The sequence below is a fragment of the Muntiacus reevesi genome, chromosome 15, assembly GCF_963930625.1.
Source record: "Muntiacus reevesi chromosome 15, mMunRee1.1, whole genome shotgun sequence".
In the NCBI taxonomy this organism is placed as follows: Eukaryota; Metazoa; Chordata; class Mammalia; order Artiodactyla; family Cervidae; genus Muntiacus; species Muntiacus reevesi.
Window position 1 is genome coordinate 19,955,479 of NC_089263.1, and position 20,090 is coordinate 19,975,568.

At 46.0% G+C, this 20,090-nt stretch overlaps 1 long non-coding RNA gene across 3 annotated transcripts in view; it reads left to right on the forward strand.

The window, feature by feature from the left end:
- Positions 1-19,210, forward strand: part of LOC136147411 (uncharacterized) — a 41,161-nt gene extending 21,951 nt beyond the window's left edge. Inside the window, exons 3-6 of one of the 3 annotated variants that reach the window (XR_010659186.1) lie at positions 5,142-5,251; positions 5,586-5,776; positions 9,298-9,382; positions 18,925-19,210. This is a non-coding gene — a long non-coding RNA (uncharacterized lncRNA). Of the gene's footprint in view, positions 1-5,141; positions 5,252-5,585; positions 5,777-9,297; positions 12,058-12,491; positions 13,759-18,924 lie in introns of those variants that run through there. The other 2 variants (XR_010659187.1, XR_010659185.1) reach the window with 2 other exon arrangements.
- The last annotated feature ends 880 nt before the right edge of the window (positions 19,211-20,090 follow it).

A 20,090-nucleotide genomic window follows, 5' to 3' on the forward strand; every position in this document is an offset into this window, starting at 1 on the left:
TTAAGTATATGAAAAAATGCTCAATTCGCTCATAGTAAGAGCAATTAAAATTGAAATGACACTGTTATACCACTTTTCCCCTATCAGATTGGCAAAATTCCAAATGTTTGACAATACATTCTGTTGGTAAGGCCGTGAGCAAGCAGGTGTTTTCATGCATGAAGGGCAGAATGGCACAATCTGCAATGTCAGGGGAGGAGTAAACAAAGAACCTCATGAATTTTGGTCTTTACGTCCTCACTGAGATGCTGTATCAACTTACCTGGAGACCACCCGTCTGTGGGACGTCCTATTAAGTGACACAATAAATGTCCTCACTGATTCTACCGGCTCAAGTAGGATGTTTGTTACCGAGAACCAAAAATATCCCAAATCATACCCTGCCCCCTGCCCTGAGGCCAGGAGCAAAGTTGGGTCTGTCCAGAAGCCAGATCACAGAATCTCACTGGGTCATCCAGGGACTAGCCAGATCCAGACAGGTATAAGTCCAAATGCTGAGATCATTGCTGACAGCAACATCTCGCCCAGAGAATGAACTGTGAGCTGTTCCAAAAGCAGTGGGTGGGCAACTGCCTAGGGTAATAGACAGTCCTTACCGTTGTGAGCAGGAGCTGCCTCCTGAGTGGTTAAGAAGACTGGTGGAATCCAAATGTAGAGATGATCCTAAAAAGTTGGAACTTGGGGTGGTAAGATGACTGCCTTGGGCTTTCTTAATATTGTTTACTTATTTATTTAGCTGTCTTAGTTGCGGCATGCAGGACCTTTTAGTTGGAGCTGGCCAACTCATTTGTTGCATGTGCAGATCTAGTTCCTTGAGTAGGGATCGAACCCAGGCCCCCTACATTGGGAGCACGGAGTCTTTCTTAGCCACTAGACCACTAGGCTTTCTTGGCCTGATGTCTTCAGCTATTTGGTTCATCTGACTGTCTTCTTCTTTTTTTGCTGCACTGAGCCTTTGTTGCTGCAAGGGCTTTTCTCTAGTTGTAGGGAGTGAGGGCTACTCTCTAATCGCAGTGCATAGATTTCTCTCTGTGGTGGCTTCTCTTGTTTCCGATCACAGGCTCTAGGGCACACAGGTTTCAGTAGTTGCTGCTGCCGGGCCCTAGATCACAGGCTCAGTGGTTGGGGCACACAGGCTTAGTTGTCCTGTAACAGGTTGGATCTTAGTCCCCCAACCAGTGATCAAACCCATGTCCACTGTGTTGGAAGGCAGATTTTTAACCCCTGAACCACTACGGAAGTCCATGGTAGCCTCTTTAACATCTATCCAAGCCCAAATAGCCTCAGTCTGCGGGCCTGGCATTCTTCCAGACTCCTCTCAGACTCTATTTCCAGCAAGTGTCCTGCCTGCAGCCTTCCACTCACGCTGATTACTGCTCTCAGCACTGGTATGTTTAGTTTACACCCTGCTGTTAATTTGTGACTGTTTGCAAGTTGTGTCATGTGTGTGTATTGTCTCTAAGGTAGACAGGCCCCTGAGATCAAGATCTGTCTTCTCGTTTTGTTTTGTTTTTTAATCTCCATTCTCCTCCCCCATAAACACTACCAGCAATAACAATGAGCATCGAGTACAGAGTATTACGTATCACAGACAAAAATGCTCATAAAGATGCTCAGAGGCTTGCCCCCATTGCAAACAAACACTATGGAGGTGGAAAACTGAGTTTTCAAAGCTGAAGAATGTGGGGGAGAGGAGTTCTTTACCGTCCATCTGGCCTGACAGGGCTGTTAAGAATCACAGAAGTGGGAGGTATGTTCCATAAGAACATGGAACATGAGAAGACTGCATAGAACTGGAAAGCATTGTTCTTTCAGAACAATCTTCAGACATCACATCGTCCTGCCTTAGCAGATAAATGTAAAAGAAATTACAGTAATTTTACTTTGGCATTGGAAATTCTAAAATAGCTTTTTCCAACAGTCTGCTTTATTTTTTTCCCCAGAGTCTTTACCATGAGTTTCCTTGAGATATCCACTTAAGTGATTTGTGTTCTCAGCTTTTCAAAATTGTTATTTCTTTTTTAAAAACTCCCCTGGACTTCCCTGGTGGTCTAGTGGTTAGAACTCTGAGCTTCCAATGCAGGGGATGTGGATTTGATCCCTGGGCAGGGAAGCTCTGAATGCCATGTGACTGGGCCAAAAAATAAAAATAAAAATTCCCAGGTGGCACTGGTGGTAAAGAACCCGTCTGCTAGTTAGAACCACTTAAGAGATATGAGTTTGATCTCTCGGTTGGGAAGATTCCTGGAGGAGGAAATGGCAACGTACTGCAGTATTCTTGCCTGGAAAATTCTATAAACAGAGAAACCTGGCAGGCTATAGTCCATGGGGTCGCAAGCGTTGGTCACAACTGAGCTCACACATACACACCAAATTAACGGTGCAAATTTTCATAATCTGGGAAGACCTGACTGTGTGGATCACAACAAACTGGAAAATTCTTCAAGAGACAGGAATACCAGAACACCTGACCTGCCTCCTAAGAAATCTGTATGCAGGTTAAGAAGCAACAGTTAGAACTGTACATGGAACAACAGACTGGTTCCAAATCAGGAAAGGAGTACATCAAGGCTACATATTGTCACTCTGCTTATTTAACTAATATGCAGAGAACATCATGTGAAATGTCAGGCTGGATGAAACACAAGCTAGAATCAAGATTGCTAGGAGAAATATCAAAACCTCAGATATGCAGATGACACCACCCTTATGGCAGAAAGCGAAGAGAAACTAAAGAGGCTCTTGATGAAACTGAAAGAGGAGAGTGAAAAAACTGACTTAAAACTCAACATTCAGAAAACTAAGATCCTGGCATCCGGTCCCATCACTTCATGGCAAATAGATGGGGAAACAACGGAAACAATGACAGACTTTATTTTCTTGAGATCCAATATCACTGCAGATGATAACTGCAGCCATGAAATTTAAAAACGCTTACTTCTTGGAAGAAACCTAGATAGCATATTAAAAAGCAGAGACATTCCTTTGCTAACAAAGGTCTGTCTAGTCAAAGCTATGGTTTCTCCAGTAGTCATGTATGGATGTGAGAGTTGGACTATAAAGAAAGCTGAGCGCTGAAGAATTGATGCTTTTGAACTGTGGGTTTGGAGAAGACTCTTGAGAGTCTCTTGGACTGCAAGGAGATCCCACCAGTCCTGAATATTCATTGGAAGGACTGATGCTGAAGCTGAAACTCCAATACCTTGGCCATCTGATGCAAGGAACTGACTCATTGGAAAAGATCCTGATGCTGGGAAAGATTGAAGGCTGGAGGAGAAGGGGACGACAGAGGATGAGAGGGTTGGATGGCATCACCGACTCGATGGACATGAGTTTGAGTACTTCCGGGAGTTGGTGATGGACAGGGAGGCCTGGCGTGCTGCGATTCATTGGGTCCAAAAGAGTCCAACACAACTGGGCGACTGAACTGAACTGGGAAGACCAAGGTGCTGGGTGGCTCCTGGCCACAAGGGGGCGTAGTCTCCCTAGTTCTGGGCTAAGGAGAGGCCCCTGATGACCCCACGGTGCCCAGGCTCAGCCTAGCAGGGACTTCAATCCCCTCCTGTCGGCAGCCCAGGTGCAGGGGTTTGATGGACAACAGACCACTCCTCTCTGGGCTGCTCCCACAGCGGGTACATCTGGGGTGCAGAAGGCCAGGAGCGGTCAGGCTGGGAGGAGGTCCTGTTCAAATTACAGACTGTGGCAGGAGTGCTGTGTTGGCAGCTTCGCCCAGGAGCCAGGAGGGCGGTGGTGTCTGGGGCATGACCTTGGGTGGCTGGGGTGCTGGTTAGGGTGTTGGGCAGAGCCTGGCTGGTGACGCTGAGAGCGCGTGGGTGTGGCAACCACAACAGAGATGGGAGCCCGAAGGGGCCTGTGGGATCCACTGTGCTGCCCTGCCAGCCCTGCCCAGCCTAGCCGGAACTGGGATGGTGTGCTGTGGTCCAGGCAGAGACCATGGTTTTCATTGAGGTCCACTACGGTCTGGCATTACCTTGTCTAAAAGTAGCTCTTCTGCAGTCAAGCTGAATGGCTGCTCTTCCTCCAAATGACTTGCACTTTGCTTCATTCACGTATTCATTCACTTACTCATACCAGGCCATCAACCTGTGCTGAGTGTGGCCTGTAGCCAGGCACCATGGAAATACAAGACAGTGGGCCCTCATGGACATGTATGTTGTGCTACCATATCTTTTTTTTGTTTTTTTCATTCTTTTTAAAAAATACTTATTTGGTGGCTCCAGGTCTTAGTTGCATCATGTGGGATCTTTTAGTTATGGCATGGGGGAGCTAGCCCCCTGACCAAGGGTTGAAGCTGGGCCCCCTGCATTGGGAGCTCAGAGTTTTAGCCACTGGACCATTGGGAAGTCCTATGTCTCCATATTCCATATTTTTATTCACGCTTTTCTCCCCATCACCTTCAGTCTGGCCAGGTTTTACCACTCTTGGAGACTTCCTCAAACCTCACCAGCTCCAGGAAGTCCCTTCTGATTACTCCACGGGGAGGAAAAGTACCTGGTTTGTCCCATTCACTGTTACATCCTGAATGCCTAATACCATCCCTGGTGTAAGGAGGGGCTCGATAAGTGTTTGTTGATTTGAATGAATCAGGTGATCTTGTCTGTCTCAGATTTCACAGTCCAGATTGCCTAAAACTTTCACTTGGCAAGTCATCAGGTATGCCTGTGACATCTCTCCTACTCAACTGCTGTGTTTATTACCACCCGATGCTTTGTGGCTGGGTTAGGCAGGTCTCTTCACTCACAAGGGATGGGAAGGAATTTATTGGCTCATTTAAACACATACTAGGAGATGGGCAGGAAGGGTTGAGCCTACCTTACGGGATGACCTGGCTTCCCTGAGAGCTCAGTTGGTAAAGAATTCGCCTGCAGTGCAGGAGACCCCGGTTTGATTCCTGGGTTGAGAAGATCCCCTGGAGAAGGGAAAGGCTACCTACTCCAACATTCTGGCCTGGAGAATTCCATGGACTACAGTCCATGGGGTCACAAAGAATCAGGCATGACTGAGCGACTTTCACTTTCACTTTCTTAGGGGACAACAGCAATCTGGGACTATATCAGGATCCCCTACTATTCACAATGGCTTCTCTCTTTGATATCTTTATCCCTTGCTTTTGCAAACAGGCTTTCTCCATCCAGAAGATGGCTGTCAGTGGTCCGGACTTACATCCTTCAAGCTCACCAAATCCAAGAAGAATAGGATTTTCCTCTCCAGCTCCAATTTTGAAATTCTGGTAAAAACTCTGCTAGATTTTTTTTTTTTTTTTATTCCCTACCTTTCTCTTGGACCAGTCACGCTAACCAGGGGCAGTGAGGTAGGTTGATTGGCAGCCCTTACATGATTGGCTGAGTTGGACTAGAAAAAGGGCAGTTGATCCCCCAAAAGGTGATTGAGAAAAACAGATGTGGCCTTTGGGAAGAGCTGAGGCCACCACCCTGATGGGTATCCACAACAGTGGTGGTACTGTGTTCTCACGTATCAATATATTCCGTGATCCTGGGGAAACATACATGTACATAGTGCCTTTGCTGATAGCAAAATCTTGGTCAATATTGGCTCATTTACAGGAAAAGGAGTTTAGTGTCTTGTTTTGTTTTGGGCTGGAATCCCCAGTGGATCTTCCCTGCACTTTGCATGAGCTGTCTGTCCTGTCACAGCTGCTATGGGTGGGTCGTCGGTCTCAGAGTGTGAAACGAGACAATCCTGGAACCCGTGACTTCTGGTTTTCCTTCTGAGAAAATCTTCCAAGCCGAGCAGTGTGAGTAATATTGGTTTTTTGTCTCAAAAAGGAGAATGGCTCTAAGATTGGTTTTTCTATTTGTGTTTCTTTGTTTGTTTTGGTAAAAAGCAGAGATGGCAATTTTGTAAAATGGAGTCTTGTTAGGATGGTCTCAGGAATGGGGCCTTTTGAAAAGATATTGTTCAGTTGTTACGTGCACGACTCTTTGCCACCACACAAACTGCAGCACGCCAGGCTTTCCTGCCCTTCACCATCTCCCAAACTCATGTCCTTAGAGTTGGTGATGTCATCCAACCATCTCATCCTCTGTCGCCTCCTTTCAAAAGATGAGGCACTCCTATCAGAAGAGCATGAGGCTTTCAATAGCCCTATTGGGTGATGTTATTGTACCTATTTTGTTGATGAGGAAACTGAGGCCCAGTGATGGTAGCATGGTCACAGAGCTATAGGAGGTGGGGAGCAAAACCTGTCTGGATGGGGAGCCATGTGCCAGAGACTTTGTATATCTCATATCATTTAATCTGCACTGCAGTCCTCTGAGACCAGAACAAGATGACAAGCTTGGAAAATTTTAAATGCCTTGCCGAGGGTCACAGGCACAAGAAGGGCTGGGATTCATTGATTTAAAAGCCCATATTATTTTCTCTTCCTGATACTGCATGACCTGGCCCAGGTCACTTTATCTCCATGTGCTTCCATTTCGTAATCTGTAGTATGTGAATAATTAGTAGAGACCTCCTGGGTTTGTTGGGAGGGTTAGATGAATTGCCTCTTACACGTAGAGGACCTATTGTTGTTTGTTGTTATTATTATGTCACAAGACCTCCCTCCGGGTCACAAGTCAGGCCACTCCCTTTTGCAGAAAAACCAGATCCCGTGGGAGCCCCTTCCTGGCCCAGGTGCTCCTGAGGCCCGGCTGCAGGTGCCTGGGAAAGTTTGCAACGGGCAGCTAGAGAACAAAGGCTCCAGGTGCTGGGTGATGCTTTGTCTGGCGGCAGGCCTGTTTCCTGCTCGATCAGGTTGCTCTCGGCTGGCTCAGCTCCTGGAGCTGACTGCCCCCCCCTCGCCCCCCCCCCCCCCATCCCTGCCAGCTGAGGGCTGAGGACTGGGCCTGGTGATGCAGGACAGGGCCCAGCTGGACAAGGCCCTTCCTTTCTGGAGCCCAGCCCAGGGATCTCACTGGCTGAAGCAGGAAGCCTTGGGGCACTGGGCCCATCTTCTGGCTCCTTTCCCATCCTCCATCTATGGGGTGGCCCCGTGGGGCAGAGAGAGGCTGGGCCTGGGGGCCAGTATCTGAGACCTGGGGTTGAATGCCAGCTGGGGAAGGAAATAGTGGGTCCCTCTAGGCAAGTGACTTTTTCTCTACCTCTCAGTTTCCCTAGTAGGAACTAGGGACCCCATGGACTGTTCAGGAAGTTGGGCTGGTTCCTGGATAAAGCCCTTGAAGGCCCTAAACATTTCTCAGGGCCCCCAACACAGCCTGTGAGAGACAGAACTCCCAACCCTTTGGAGGCTGATCTTAGCACAACACAAAACGAGATCCTGTGTCATTCCCCTCTCCAGAAAACACGCTGCAAGCCCTGGCTTGTGGCCCTGCCCGCCCTATCCCACTGCAGCTCCAAGCCGTCAGCTTCTGCAGGTTCTGTGAACGGGAGTCTCTTCCTGCTTCGGGGCTTTTGCACTGGCCGTCCCTTGGCACTGGGACGCTTCGTGCTCTGGGTCTTCTCAGGGCTGTCCTTGTCACTTGGATCCTAGTTCTCAGGTGTCACCTCCTCAGGGAAGCCTGCTTTGGTCACCCCCTAACCTAGCCCCTGTTTCATCCCTCCCTAACAACCTCATCCTGTTCCAGTCACTCGAAGCACTCACCTCTCTCTGAAGCTGTGTGTCTGTGTGTGTCGCTCAGTCAGGCCTGACTTCTTTGCGACCCCATGGACTGTAGCCTGCCAGGCTCTTCTGTCCTTGTTTTTAATTTGTCTCCCTTTCTGTTGTCTGCCTCCCCACTGGAACATAAACTCCAAGAGCGAAGGGGCTAGTCTTTATTTCTTTCTGCTGCCTCCCCAGTTCTAAAACAGTCCCTGGTGCTCAGGGACTCTCTCTAGATACACACTCTGTAAAACTCACTTTAAAAAATATGTTTATTTATTTGGCTGTCCTGGGTCTTAGTTGCAGCATGCAGGATCTTTAGTTGCAGCAAGTGGGATCTAGTTCCCTGACCAAGGATCAAACTCAGGCCCCCTGCACTGGGAAGGTGGACTCTTAGCCACTGGACCACCAGGGAAGTCCTATATAAGACTCACTTAAAATATTTTTATTATTATTATTTGTTTATTTGGCTGCTCAAGGGATATTTTAATTGCAGCATGTGGGATCTAGTTCCTGGTCCAGGGATCAAACCCAGGCCCCCTGCACTGGGAGCACAACGTCTTAGCCACTGGGCCACCAGGGAGGTCCTAAGACCCATTTTGAATGAAGGTCTCGGTGTCCCTCATGCCTCTGTGGTCTGGGCAGTGGACCGGAGCTGCAGTGAAGGAGCTCTGCAGATATGAAGTTGCTTTGATTTCCAAAACACTTTCTTACCTGGTGCCTCATCTAAACCGCATGTCACACCTACCTGTAAGACAGGTCGGGCAAGCTCAGAAGCCCCGTTTCATAGATGAGAAAATTGAGGTGCCCAGAGGCTTAAGGAACATGCCTAAGGTCATATGCGTCATAGGTGCCAAACCAGGACTAGAGACTTCAGAAACTCTTTTCAGGACTCCAGACCAGATATGAGAATGTCTTAAAAGAGAAAAATCCACATTCCAAACCTATTTTTCCCTTAGGTTGTCTTACAGATAAGCACATACTCAGAATTACTGCATGAGGGGGTAGTACTCTGGTCTCCAATGTTCTTTTCCTCATTTTATTTTTTTTAATTTATTTATTTCATTTTATTTTTTTAGAAATTATTTTTTAATTGAAGTACAGTTGATTCTAAGTTTTTCTTGAACTCTGTGATCTATATGTAACCCTGAGTCACATCCAGGGAAACTCTAAAGTATGCCCTCTTTCTTGGCTGAGAAACCCCAGTTTCTTCCCTACCATGGAATTATAGCAGTGTCTCTAAATAGTACAGGCTTCCCACATGGTGCTAATGGTAAAGAATCCACCTGCTACTGCAGAAGACATGAGAGACTCGGGTTGGGAAGATCCCCTGGAGGAGGGCATGGCAACCCACTCCAGTATTCTCACCTGGAGAATCTCCATGGACAGAGGAGCCTGGCGGGCTACAGTCCACGCGGTCTCAAAGAGTCGGACATGGCTGAAGCAACTTGGCACTCACGCACTGAAGAGAAAGGGTGGAAAGAGGTCTTGATAGGCATGTGACCATTGTTTTCAGTCTAATCACTCTGGGAATGTAATGCAGGTAAAGCCTGCATCAGCCACTCATAGACCCTCCACTGGGGGGCCATTCAAAATTACGAATGTGATGAGTTATTCGACACCTTCCAATGAATGAGACCAACAATTCTAACCCTCTTGGCACTCTCTTTGAACAGCTCTCATCTTTCTCAAGCTCCTAAGGATGTATGTCACAGCCCTTCCCCAAAGATCGTGTGGTGGCACTGGGAAGAAAACTGAAAGGTGAGATGACTTGTTTATGGAGAGTTGTCAGTGAGTCAGAGCTCACACAGAGCTCTGGAGTTTCCAGGCCGTTAACTTATCTTCCTGAACATATGAGTCAGGGTCAGTCCAGCCCAGGTAGTACCGGTACGTGCTTCGCCTGCCCTGCTCTTCCGGGCCAGCACCCAGCCTTCACGCATGCACACGCACAGGTGCCCTTCAGCCTCCTCCTCCGTACATCCTGGGAGGGGTGCGGGCAGGCTTGACTTATTCATCTCTCTTCAGGAGGTGCCCTCAGCCCTCTTAAGAGGGCTGAGCTCAGGCTGGAAACTAACCGCAAGATCTGAACCAAAAAAAGAGAAAGTAAAAAGTAATCCTTCCTTTTCATAAATGTTGCAACAGCCTAGCTATAGCTTGGAGCATGTATTTCGAGAATAACCAGAAACAACCAACGTATTTGTCAATAGTAGTCAGTTGTAAAACATTATGGTATATTCAGAGAATAGAATACTATAAAGCCATTAAAATTAATGAAATAGGGACTTCCCTGGTGACACAGTGGATAAGAATCCATCCACCAGTGCCGGGGACACAGGTGTGATCCCTGGTACAGGAGGATCCCACACGCCTCGGAGCAACTAAGCCAGTGTTAGTTCCACAATAAGAGAAGCCACGGCAATGAGAAGCCCACATGCTGTAACTTGAGTAACCCCCACTTGCCACAACTAGAGAAAGCCCGAGAACAGCAAGGAAGACCAAGTGCTGCAAAAAATAAAATAAAAAATAAAAAAAGAATAAGAGAAGTTGCATAGCAGGGTGTGTATTATGCTCTCAATTGTGTGAATGTGTATTAGGACTCTTTTTTTAACTTTTCATTTTGTATTGGGGTATTGATGATTAACAATGTTGTAATAGTTTCAGGTGAACATGGAAGAGACTCAGCTATCTATACATGTGTCCATTTTTCCCCAAACTCCCCTCCCATCCAGGCTGCCCTATAACATTGTGCAGAGTTCCCTGTGTTAGACCGTAGGTTCTTGCCTGGTATCCATTTATGACTCATTTTTTTAAATTATAAATCGATATCTTGTTAAAGGATAAAAACTACAGAAGAATTTAGACCAAGACATGAAACGTCCCATCATCACTTGCAGCAGTCAGGATAGACTAGGTTATAGGTGGTAACAAACACCTCTAAACATCTTTGGCTTAAAACAACCAAGATTTATTTCTTGCCCATACTTGAATTCCCAATGTGGCTTGCATAGGCTCAGGACTTTGTTTTCAGCACCTTAGTCATCATTAGACTTTTATGAAGTCACCATCCCTACAAGAGGCTTCAGGGTTCACCACTGCCATGGAAGAAGGCATGAGAACCGCACAGGGGTTCTCAAATCCCGCCCCCAACCCCAAAGGGACATGTGTCACTTTCCCTCACATTTCACTGGCCAGATCAAGTCATGTGGCTGCACCTAACTTTCAGAGAGTACAGTCCTCCTATGTATCCAGAAAAAGGAGGCTGGAAATACTGGTGAGCCCTGTAATGTCTACTAGCCACCACAAACCAGCTGCATCTTTCGAGGCTTTTGTGTTTACGTTGATGTATCAATAACCTCAGATATGCAGATGACACCACCCTTAGGGCAGAAAGTGAAGAACTAAAGAGCCTCTTGATGAAAGTGAAAGAGGAGAGTGGAAAAGTTGGCTTAAAGCTCAACATTCAGAAAACTAAGATCCTGGCATCCAGTCCCATCACTTCATGGCAAATAGATGGGGAAACAGTGGAAACAGTGACAGACCTTATTTTTCTGGGCTCCATAATCACTGCAGATGGTGATTGCAGCCATGAAATTAAAAGACACTTACTCCTTGCAAGGAAAGCTATGGCTAACCTAGACAGCATATTAAAAAGCAGAGACATTACTTTGCCAACACAAGTTCGTCTAGTCAAGGCTATGGTTTTTCCAGTGGTCATGTATGGATGTGAGAGTTGGACTATAAAGAAAGCTGAGCGCTGAAGAATTGATGCTTTTGAACTGTGGTGCTGGAGAAGACTCTTGAGAGTCCGTTGGACTGCAAGGAGATCCAACCAGTCCATCCTAAAGGAGATCAGTCCTGGGTGTTCATTGGAAGGACTGATGTTGAAGCTGAAACTCCAGTACTTTGGCCACCTGATGCGAAGAGCTGACTCATTGGAAAACACCCTGATGCTGGGAAAGATTGAGGGCAGGAGAAGGGGACGACAGAGAATGAGATGGTTGGATGGCACCACCGACTCAATGGACATGGGTTTGGGTAAACTCTTGGAGTTGGTGATGGACAGGGAGGCCTGGCGTGCTACAGTTCATGGGGTCGCAAAGAGTCAGACACAACTGAGCAACTGAACTGAACTGGACTGAACTGATATACATACTAGTTCTACAGTAATTTTAAAGTAAAACACAGGTTTAGTAGTAAGACCTAGGTTTGAATCCCAAGTAGGTTAATTACCTGCTGTGTTCCTTTAGACAAGATCTTTATCTGCCCAAGACTCAATTTTCCCACCTGTACCTGCTTCCTTGGAGAAGGAAATGGCTTCCCACTCCAGTATTTCCACCTGGAGAATTTCATGGACAGAGGAGCCTGGCGGGCTACAGTCCATGATCTTGCAAAGAGTCGGACATGACTGAACACGCATGCACCTGCTTTCCGGGCCAACGTAGAGATGAAATGTAATAGTGGAAATGAAACCTGTAATAAACAGTAGTTTACACAAGTAGTGCTATCTAACTAGGAAATAAAGAGTGCTTGAGGGTGGTGGTTTGGTGGGCTGGAGGTCAGGTGGACCAGGAAATATGGGGAAAGAAAGCCCCTTTCCATCTATTAGATGGAAAGTATCTGGATCAGTTTCTTGTGTATCCCATGGCCCTAGACATGCTGTGGGCTTGGAGATGGGAGCATCTTATTAGCCAGGCTACTGCCTGCTTAGATGTAGCCAAGGGTCAGGTGCAAAATATCTGCCCTGCATCAACCGGCCCCATTCAGCCCATCTGGGCTCTGCTGCTTCCCATCTGAAGCTGAGTGTGCTGGTGAGGGAGAACACTTTCTATTTAAAGGAGGACTGGCATTCATATTAAATCTGTTGTTTCAGGAAATAATGATCCTCACAGCATTTGTTGAGCACAATTTTGCAGCATGTATCAGACCCTCTGATCCAGCAGTCCTCAGTGAGGAATTCATCCTAAGAAAATGACAGAACAAATGAGTAAAGATGGATCTGTACTACTCATAATGGAAAATTGAACACTTAAATGTCTTGACATGGGGGTTGAAACAAACTATAGAATGCTTTTTGTTTATCCAACTATATCCAGACATGAAAGGATGTCAGTTGTCCATTGAAAAGTTACATGAGAAAGAGCAATATATATGTAACAGTGTAGATGGATGAGTACATAGATAGATAGATCTCCTATGATCTCATTGTTGAAAAGAATATATAGGGAATTCCCTGGTGATTTCTTGGTGGTGATGACTATGCTTTCACTGCTGAGGGCCAAGGTTCAATTCCTGTTTCAGGTTGAATCTCACAGACTGCTTAGCTCGGGGGGAAAAAAAAAAAGAATATATACCTTATATATGCTTTGACATTCTGAAAGGATAAATGCCAGAATATTAGTGATTATTGCCTGCAAGGGGTAGGAAAGTGAAAGTCCTTCAGTCATATCCGACTCTTTGTGACCCCATGAACTGTAGCCCGCCAGATTCCTCTGTCCATGGAATTCTCCAGGCAAGAATACGGGAGGGGGTAGCCATTCCCTTCTGCAAGGGATCTTCCAGACCCAGGGATTGAAGTCAGGTCTCCTGCATTGCAGGCAAATTCTTTACCATCTGAGCCACTAGGAAAACCAGAATATTAGCGATTATTCCCTCCAGGGAGTAGGAAGAGTAGGAATTTTTTTCTTCGCACAAAGAACATGATTAAGTAGTAAAAGGCCAAGTTTAACTGTGTCTCCAGCTACATTTTGTGATCATTTAATGTAACCTGCTCACCTCCGGAGGGGACTTGGCCCTTGTCTGGGAGTCAGAAAACCTTGGTGTGTGTGTGCCGTGTATGACCTTGGGCAAGCTACCTGGGATGGGAAGCATTTGTACGAACTTTTTACAAATAGATACAGACACATAGAAAGGCTTGTACTTGAGATCACACAGCTCATGGCTCCTGAACTGCATTTTGAACCCGGGGTTTTCCTGATTCTGGGTCAGGATATTCTTACATTACATCACAGCCACCCCTTTCTGAGTCTCATCTCTAAAATGACAGGGTCAGAATACAGTCCCTTTCAGCTGAAAAGATTCAGTGTCTGAAGGAAGTCGCCCCTCCCCCATCATTCCTTGTGTATCACAGGCCCCAGAGTTGGTATGCATGCCCTGTTTGTCAGATGCCAGCCTTCCCCAGGGGAAGGGGCTCCAGGCTGGGGGTTGGAGAGAGCTCCTGGCCTGCCCACGGCCATCTAGAGGGGGCAGCGGGTGGGTGGGTGTGCTCTCTGACCAGGCGTCTGGCTGGGTGCCTGCAGAACCGGGCGAAAATTGCCCACGAGGGCTGGCTGGGAGCCCAAGAACTTGTTGTCTTTCCCTTTAAACAGACACAGGCTGTCTGTTAAGATTCTGGAAACATCTGACCTTTCGCAGAGCATCTCAGGCAGGGCTGGAGGGCGGTCCTTCCCTTTCTGTAAGTGCTTTAACCCTTTCCACACAATCCTGGACAACAATCCTAACATCCACAACAAAAAAGGAGATCAGTTTCCAAGGAACAGGAAAGGTTCGTTGGGTCTCTCTCCTTGGCATTGTCTGGGGTGCAGAGCAGAGATTTTGAGCCCAGAAGTCTCCTGCCTCACTTGCTCAGTTCCTGGTCTCAGGAGCCTGAGCTTAGAGGGAGGAGAGGGGCTGAAAGGAGAACAAAGGGGCCTGGGACTTCAGGGTGGGAATGGGAACTGCTCTTCTGACCGACTGAACAGTATATGCCCTCATATTTCCTACGAAAGTTTACATTTGGGTACAGCAGGGCGCCTGCTGGGTATCAGGCAGCAAGTGAGGTGATGCGAGGCCAACACAATGGCAAACAAACCCAGAGAGAAATGTTCTATGCCTTCGGAAAGGTTCATTTTCTGGGAGAGTGTGTGTGTGCTGAGTCAGGCAGTCGTGTTCGACTCTGCGACCCCATGGACTGCAGCCCGCCAGACTCCTCTGTCCATGGACCCCCCAGGCAAGAATCCTGCAGTGGGTTGCCATTTCCTCCTCCAGGGAACCTCCCCAACCCAGGGATCGAACCCACTTCTCTTGCATCTGCTGCGTTGGCAAGCGGATTCTTTACTACTGTGCCACCTGGGAAGCCCTCTGAGGGCGTGGGCTGTGATGAAATAATCACAAGCACGGGGACCCCCCTGACGGTTCAGTGGTTAAGAATCCACCTTCCAGTGCAGTCCCTGGCTGGGGATCTAAGATCCCACATGCCATGTGGTCAAAAAATTTAAAAATATATATTTTTTATTTTTTAAAAAAAGTTAAAAAAATAATCACAAGCTCAAATGTCAAATGACAATAGGGTAAAGTGCTAGGGAGGAGACAAATGGTGCTAAGGGTGTCTGATGGTGGAGATATAATATGGGAAGGTCAGAGGAGGCGTTCCTGAGACCTGGGAGCGGGGGTCCAAAGGGTTACTGCTTGATGATTGAGCACAACCCCTGCAGGCAGCACCCAGAAGCTTATTAAAATGCAGGATCTTAGTCCCCACTCCAGATCTTCAGAATCTAAATCTGCATTTTAATCAGATCCCCCAGGTGATTCCTGGGTCAGGAAGATCCCCTGGAGATGGCTACTCCCTCCAGTATTCTTTTTTTTAATTTTTATTTTTCAGTGGGTTTTGTCATACATTGATATGAATCAGCCATAGCAGTATTCTTGCTTGGAGAATCCCAGGGACAGAGGAGCCTGGAGGGCTACAGTCCATGGGGTTGCAAAATGTCGGACATGACTGAAGCAACTTAGCAGTGATACACATACCCAGGTGATCCGGCTATATATGAAAGTTTGAGAAGCGTTGCTAAGGGTTGAACTAGGAGTTCCCAGTCTCGGTATACTTTAAAACTGGAGGAGAACCTTCCAGGTAAGAGCTCTGGGATGGGAAGGAGCAGGCAGTGGAATGGGAGGGATGGGAGTCAAAGGCTATTAGTGTATGCATGTACAGTGGACCCAGGAACAACAACAAGAGTTTGAAATGTGAAGGTCTGCTTATATGCACATTTTTTTCAATAAATATGTACAATACTACATAATCTGTGGTTGGTTGAATATGGGGATATAGAACCATGGATTGTCACTGTCATTTAATCCCTAAATTGTGTCTGACTCTTCAGCCTCATGGACTATATAGCACACCAGTCCATGTAGCTTCTCTGTCCATGGAATTCTCCAGGCAACTATACTGCAGTGGGTTGCCATTTCCTTCTCCAGGGGATCTTTCTGACACAGGGACTGAACCCGTGACTCCTGTATCTCCTGCACTGGCAGGTGGATTCTTTAACCCTGAGCCGCCTGGGAAGCCAAGGAGGCTCAGGGGGAGTATGCTAAAGAAGAAAGCTGGAAGGAAAAGAGACTGTGCCAGAGAAAGCGATTCCTGAACTGAGGACCTTGGTAATGGGGCCAATTACTTCCAGTAACTGGGCGCGGTGGCTGATGTGAGTGAGAGAGGTCCTTGGAGACTTGAGGAACCAGATTTAGGACGTGTCTCCCACGTGGGTGCTGAAGTCATCAAGGACAATGACAGGGCTTTGGCTGGAGAGAAAAACGGGGAGCCACGTGCCGAAGTCTCCAACCTCAGGGCATTTCCAGAGGATGGAAGAGTGTGGTTCAGGAGAGCCATGGGGATGTGATCCTGAAATGTGTGGATGTGGATTCATGTTCCAAGAGACCCGGGGGAGATGGCGGGGGGTGGGAGGTTGTGCAGGATGGAGGAGAGCCAAGAAGTGCCCAGTATTATGGAGGATGCCAGTGAGGCAGGGAAAAAAACCCGGTGAGGTAAAGGTTTTAAGTATATAGCAGTTGTTCTCATTTTTTTTCCTATTTGTTTCTTTCTCTTTCTTTTTTTTTTTCTTTCTATTTTTAAATTATTTTTCTTACTTTTTTTCTTTTGGCAGTTGTTCTCAAAGTTTGCTTTTTCCACCTGTAGCAGTGGTTTCATCTTTTGGAAACTTATTAGATATGTAAATTTTGGGGTCCCAAATTTATCAGCTGGGTGGAGCCCAGAAATCTGTGCTACTTATTTATTTATTTATGGCTTGGACTTTGTTCCTATGTGAGGGCTTTCTCTAGTTGCAGTGAGTGGGGGATACTCTCTAGTTGTGGTGTGTGAGCTTCTCAATGTGGTGACTTCTCTTGTGGAGCATGGCTGTGGGGTGCAGGGACTTCAGTAGTTGAGGCTCGTGAGCTCTAGAGCTTGGGGTCAGTAATTGTGGTGCACAGGTTTAGTTCCCTGTGGCATGTGGGATCTTCCCAGACTAGGGATCAGACCCGTGTACCCTGCATTGGCAGGTGGATTCTTAACCACTGGACCACCAGAGAACTCTGAAATCTGTGCTTTTTAAAAAGAAAATCTACTGAAGTATGGTTGATTTACAATGTTGTGTTAATTTCTGCTATACAGTAAAGTGACCCTGTTTTATATATATATTCTTTTTTGTATTCTTTTCCACTATGGTTTATCACAGGATATTGAATAGACAATATCCTGTGCTGTCCAGTAGGGCCTTGTTTATCCATCCTATATACAATAGTTTGAACCTGCTAATCCCAAACTCCCAGTTCTTCCTTCTCCCACCCCCTCTCCTTTGGCAATGACAAGTCTGCTCTCTATGTCTGTGAATCTGTTTCTGTTTCATAAATAAGGTCATTTGTGTCATATTTTAGGTTCTATATGTTGATATAAGTGATATCATATGACATTTGTCTTTCTCTTTTTGACTGACTTTGCTTAGTATGAAAATCTCTAGGTCCATCCCTGTTGCTTCAAATGGCATTATTTCACTCTTTTTAAGGCTGAGTAATATTCCATTGTGTGTATCTTTGTGTGTGTGTTGTATGTGTGTATCACATCTTCTTTATCCACTCATCTGTCCATGGACATTTAGGTTGTTCCCATATCTTGGCTAATGGAAGTAGTGCTTCTATGAACATAAAGGTTCATGTATCTTTTTGAATTATAATTTTATCTGGGTATATGCCCCCTGGCATAGGAAATGGCAACCCACTCCAGTATTCTTGCCTGGAAAATTCCACGGACAGAAGAACCTGGCTGGCTGCAGTCCATCAGGTCATAAGGAGCTGGACACGACTGAGCGACTGAACACTGGGTATATGCCCAAGAGTGAGAAGCAATCTGTGCTTTCAACAAGGTTTTGGTGATCTTTATATATGTTCAAGTTTGAGAGCCACAGGAATATGAGAGTGGGAAAAGTGATTCACCTTATGAAAAACAAACAAAACTGAATCTCATGAAATCTACCACCACATGAAAAAGTGAATTTTGGGTTAAAGACATAAATGTGTCCAGAAGACTATGAAGTTAATAATATAAAATAATGAAGAATATCTTTGTGACCTTGGGATAGGAATTAACTTATTAAGCAAAATTTCAAAAGCATAAACCATAAGGCAAAAAAAAATCAATTGATTTGATTACTGCCCAAGTATGAGTTCATTGACAAGGTTAACAAATGACAAAATTGGGAGAATATATTTATGATATCTAAAGCCAGCAAAGAACTAATATCTAGATTCAGAATATGCTAGTGATTTCTGCAAGTCAGTAAGAAAATCTTCTTGCAAGTCAAATGGCAGGAAAATGGGCAAAGATAAAAAGGTGATTTACAGGAGGAATTTAAAAGTTAACAAATACAGGAGGAGATGTTAAGATGTATTGGAAATCAGAGAAATATAAATTAAAGCAACAGATGTTAGCAGTTTTAGTTATAATAGCCCCAAACTTCCCAAAGAGGAAACAACCCAAATGTCCATTAGTAGGTGAAACAAACTGATGTTCATACAATAAATACTACTCAGTGATTAAAAAATAAAGAATGAACTATTGATACAGCTCTCAAAAGCATTATGCTTAGTGAAAGCAGTTGGACGCAAGAGTACATACTGTATGCTTCTATTTGTATGGAGTTCTAGAAGAGGCTGAAAAATTTAGTGATAAAAATCAGATCACTGGTTGTGGAGATGGGGAGGGTAGACTGATCACAAAGGGAACGCTTAGGGTTGATGGGACTGATTTGTCTTATGTTTACAGATATATCCACTTGTCAAAATTCAAGGAAATGAGTGTAAAATGTGTCACTATCATTGTGTGTAAATTATGCCTTGGTAAACTTGGAGGAGGGCATGGCAACCCACTCCAGTATTCTTGCCTGGAGAATCCCATGGACAGAGGAACCCTACAGCCCATAGGTTCACAAAGAGTCAGAAATACCACTGAAGGGATTTAGCATGCATACAAACTTAATTTTAAAAATAAAATGTTGCAGTTTCCCTGGTGGCTCAGTGGTAAAGAATCCACCTGCCAATGCAGGAGACATAGGTTCAATCCCTGATCCAGGAGGATTCCACGTGCTGCGGAGCAGCTAAGCCACAACTACTGAAGCCTGTGTGCCTCGAGCCTATGTTCCAAGACAAGAGAAGCCCCCGAAATGAGAAGCCCGAGTACCACAGCGAATAGAAGCCCCAGTTCACCACAACTAGACAAAGCCTGAGCAAAGTGAAGACCCAGTGCAGCCAAAAATAAATAATCTTTTTTAAAATAAAAGAAATAATAAAGAGATTTAAAAATACAATGTTAAAACTTCATATCATTTAAACTGGAAAAGTTAGGCAGCTGGATAATGCTAGGAGTTGGCAGAGGGCAGGGGTCCATGGCTGGTGTGCATGTGGACAGGGTGCCCTGTGACCCACAGCAAGTCATACCCTTAGAAGAATCTGCAAGAGATTCTCACATGGCCCATACGGTAAAGAGGGAAGAAGACAGTCACTGCAGACTTCTTCATGGGGGTGGGAGGTTGTAGGCAGTTCGGGGAGTAGATGGATAAAATGCGGCAGATCCACACTTTGAAATACCCCGCAGCAGCTAGATGCAGTAGATGAGATGTGTCCAGGGTTTCCTGGTGGCTCAGTGGTAAAGAATCCGCCTGCCAATGCAGGAGACAAGGGTTCAATCCCTGATCTGGGAGGATCCCACATGTAGTGGAGCGACTAAGCGCACTACGCCTACAGAGCCGGGGAGCCACAGCTGCCGAGCCCGCGTGCCCCGGAGGCTATGCTCCGCAACAAGAGAGGCCGCTGCAGCGAGAAGCCTGTGCACCACAACTAGAGAGTAGCCCCTGCTCGCCGCAACTAGAGAAAAGCCCAAGCAGTGACAAAGCCCAAGCCACCTAGCAGAGCCCCCCAAGAATTTTTTTAAAAGATGTGTCCAGAGCAGTATGGGTGGGTCTGTAGAACAAAAAAGCAAACAAACAAAAAAACCAGAATGAGGCATATGACAAAATGCTATTTATGTAAATTAAAAATACAAAACAGTCCAATTAGAAAATGGGCCACAGACGTTTCACTAAGGAGGAGATAGGGATGGCAAATAAGCACCTGAAAAGATGTTCATCATCATTAGCCATTAGGCAAATGCAAATTAAAACCGCAAGGA